Here is a 4,062-nt window from a genome sequence, read left to right as displayed (position 1 = left end):
CAGCTGAACGGGGGGATGGAGTTCCCTGAGGGGAACGCCTTGCCCCAACAGGTTTTAAAACTTGATATGTGCAGCGTCCAAATGATTTTTTCTTGAACTAATAGTACAGTGCATTCGGAAAGTATTCAGACCTCCTGATTTTTTCCACTTTGTTAAAATTACAGCATTATTCTAAAATGGATTACATCCTTTTTTCCCCACTCAATCTACACACCATACCCCATAATGACAAAGCAAAAACAGGTTTGTAGAAATGTTGGCAAATGTATTAAAAATAAAAACGGATATATCACATTTACATACGTATTCAGACCCTTTACTCAGTATTTTGTCAAAGCACCTTTGTCAGCGATTACAGCCGTGAGACGTCTTGGGTATGAAGCTACAAGCTTGGCACACCAGTATTTGGGGAGTTTCTCCATTTCTTCTCTGCAGATCTTCTCAAGCTCTGTCAGGTTGGATGGGGAACGTTACTGCACAGCTATTTTTAGGTCTATCAAGAGATGTTCGATCTGGTTTAAGTCCGAGCTCTGGCTGGGACACTCATGGACATTCAGATACTTGTTCCGAAGCCACTCCTGCGTTGTCTTGGCTGTGTGCTTAGGGTCTTGTCCTGTTAGACTGGGGTGAATGTTCACCTTCCGAGGTCCTGAGCGCAGGTTCATCAAGGATTTCTCTGTACTTTGATGAGGGGAAACATTTTTATAAATCAACTTTAGAATAAGGCTGTGACGTAACAAAATGTGTCTGAATACTCTCTGAATTCACTGTGTCTACAGGGAGGAGACCAAGAATCAGATGGTCACTCTGACAGAGCTCCAGAGTTCCTCTGTGGAGATGGGAGAACGTTCCAGAAGGACAACCATCTCTGCAGCACTCCACCAATTAGGCCTTTATGGTAGAGTGGCCAGACGGAAGCCACTCCTCAGTAAAAGGCACATGACAGCCTGCTTGGAGTTTTCCAAAAGCCACCTAAAGGACTCTGACCATGAGAATCAAGATTTTCTGGTCTGATGAAACCAAGATTGAACTCGTTGGCCTGAATGTCAAGCTTCACTTCTGGTGAAGCATGGTGGTGGCAGCATCATGCTGTGGGGATGTTTTCAGCGGTAGGGACTGGGATACTAGTCAGGATCGAGGAAAGATGAACGAAGCAAAGAACAGAGATCCTTGAAAACCTGCTCCAGAGTGCTCAGGAACTGGGGCGAAGGTTCACCTTCCAACAGGACAACGACCCTAAGCACACAGCCAAGACAACACAGGAGTAGCTTTGGGACAAGTCTCTGAATGTCAAAATACAGGAGTGCCAAGCTTGTAGCGTCATACCCAAGAAAACTTGAGGTTGTAATTGCTGCCAAAAGGTGCTTCAATAAAGTACCGAGTAAAGGGTCTGAATTACTTATGTGAGTGTGATCAGTTTAAAAAAATGTTTTATTTAAAAAAAATACATTTGCAAATAATGTCTAAACCTGTTTTTGCTTTTTCTTATGGGGTATTGTGTGTAGATTGATGAGGGGGAAAAACAATTGAATACATTTTAGAATAAGGCTGTAACGTGACAAAATGTGGAAAAAGTCAAGGGGTCTGAATACTTTCCGAATGCACTGTAATTCTAGGGGTTCCTATTCATGCACAAATTGTACATTATCCCCCTACGTTCATGCCTTGATATAGTTTTTACTTCTTGTATAACTGCATTGCAATAATATATCATTTCCATTTAAGTTTGGACAGTGGACTCTTTATTTCATAGCTGGATTCACACATCTGGAATTTGTGGTCACTGACAAAATGTCAGTTGTATTTTATCATTACATTGTTCTCATATCCTGTACTAAATGTAAACTTGATTTTTATAATGGATAAATAAAGTATGTTTTGTATATTTCTTTTAAACGTTTAGATTTGAAAAGGGGAGGTGCTTTTACAAGCCTCTTGTTTTTTTTATGTCTCCTGCACATGTGCATTTATTTTGTCTTTTAATTATCGTAATATTGTCTTTTTCTTGTTTAAATAAACATGTAATAATGTAACGTATGTACTTAACATGGAAAATATGCAGTGGTCAATCTTGAGAAATAACCATTAAAACACGTTAAAATACAATGATTGTCTCTAATACAGTATGTTGAATGATAGTCTTGTAAAATTCATACATATAACATGGTCTAAGTGTGTATGTACAAACACATGCACACACCCATGCTTCAGTAATAGTCAGAAGTTCCTCAAAAGAACGAAAATGTGACTGAGGTCTGACCTTAGTTCCCAGTCAGTCAGACAATTTACAGAGCAAAGATGTTCATTTACCTTAACTTTCTAATCCTTGGGTATATCTGCAATACCTGCGCTGGTAAGTACATTTTAAAATGTGTCCAAATCCTTGTATTTGATGTTTGAAAAACTGGACAAAGTGTGCACCTGTGGGTAGTATGATGAGCTTTGTTGGCTAATGGGAAAAACTGTACACAACTATTCAGTCTATTTTAACCTCAGTCTAGTCTGATCGACGCTCAGTCTTACTTATGACTTCATTGACCATCATAGGCAGCAAAATTCATATTTTCCTACTATAGGGTTAGATCCAGGGTAAAAAAAAATATATAGCATCTTGAAGTGTGGATCCTAACCCTTTATTGATGTTTCTTATGACAGGGTTACGCCAAAAGACAATGCCAGAGAAAGAAACAGTAACCTTGAGCTGTAATCACCCTGTGGGAAGTTGTGTAACATGGAGCAGAGAAATAGATTGTAAGACAGTAGACATTGTCACTATTCAAGATGGAGTCGATGACAGAAAGCACATTTCTGATCCAGGCAACCATTATGGCTCAATAGACAAGTCATTGGTTATAGTGAGTTTGAAAGCCTCAGACACTGGGACCTACTTCTGCAACATGCAACCAACAGTAGATCTAAGAGTGACATCAAACAATGGCAAGAGTGTCCCAATAACCAACTGTTCTGGAGAGAGAAGACCAAACACCGAACACAATAATACTAAGCAAGTGTTGGTTGGTGTAGTTTCTGGTTTTGGGGTGCTTCTGTTAATGAGCATCTTCATCTGGAGATATTTCTCAAAAAGAAGAGCAGTAAGGGCTGAAGCGGAAGGCAAGAACATTGCAGACGACCACATCTATGCTGTCATAAAGGATCATGGGGCCAGGCCGAGAGCAGAACGCAGCAATCAGGGTCAGAGTGAGTCTATATATCACCTGGCAGGTGTTCCAGGAATGAAGGGTGAAGGTACTCCTAAACAGAGTGAATCCCCTTATGTCATGCTCCATATTCCACAAACTGAAGTCACAACAGTGAGGGCATGAACTCCTTCGCAATAAATCTACAGGAAATTATCATGACGAGTCTTTGCAAGTCACTCTGAATCATTAAGACATCACTTTGTTTTTTCACAAGGCTATTTGATATTGGTGTATTTTTCCATCCAGTAGCCTTGATGTGTGTGAACTTGTTTTGCCTCAGAATACTGGAGTATGTATGTCACCTTAAATGAGATAAGTTCCTTTTTCATGATCAAACTGGAATGGTCAGTGAATTGCTTAGCTTTTAATGCAGGAATAGTAAACACAATTATACACACACAATCACACACAGCCAACAAAATTCGCAAAGAATTCAGACCACTTGACTTTCCACATTTTGTTACGTTACAGCCTTATTCTAAAATTTATGACATTTTACACACACACACAAACAGGTTTTTAGAAATATAAAAAAATGTCCCACAGTTTACAGTGCATGTCAGAGCAAAAAAAACAAGCACTGAGGTCGAAGGAATTGTCCGTAGAGCACAGAGACAGGATAAATGTTTTACCTTTATTTAACTAGGCAAGTCAGTTAAGAACCCATTCTTATTTTCAATGACGGCCTAGGAACAGTGGGTTAACTGCCTTGTTCAGGGGGCAGAATGACTGATTTTCACCTTGTCAGCTTAGGGATTCGATCTTGCAACCTTTCGGTTACTAGTCCAATGCTCTAACCACTAGGCATCCTGCCACCCGATTGTGTCGAGGCACAGATCTGGGGAAGGGTACCAACAAATTA

General features: G+C 39.9%; 1 long non-coding RNA gene across 1 annotated transcript; it reads left to right on the top strand.

Annotated features, from left to right (window-relative positions):
• Positions 1–2,243: 2,243 nt before the first annotated feature.
• LOC110495165 lies at positions 2,244–3,353 on the top strand. The gene is made up of 2 exons (XR_002469388.2): positions 2,244–2,353; positions 2,656–3,353. It is a non-coding gene; the product is annotated as an uncharacterized LOC110495165 (long non-coding RNA).
• Positions 3,354–4,062: the final 709 nt, after the last annotated feature.

Source organism: Oncorhynchus mykiss, chromosome 17 (genome assembly GCF_013265735.2).
Source record: "Oncorhynchus mykiss isolate Arlee chromosome 17, USDA_OmykA_1.1, whole genome shotgun sequence".
In the NCBI taxonomy this organism is placed as follows: Eukaryota; Metazoa; Chordata; class Actinopteri; order Salmoniformes; family Salmonidae; genus Oncorhynchus; species Oncorhynchus mykiss.
This window is presented reverse-complemented; position numbering and strand designations above follow the sequence as displayed.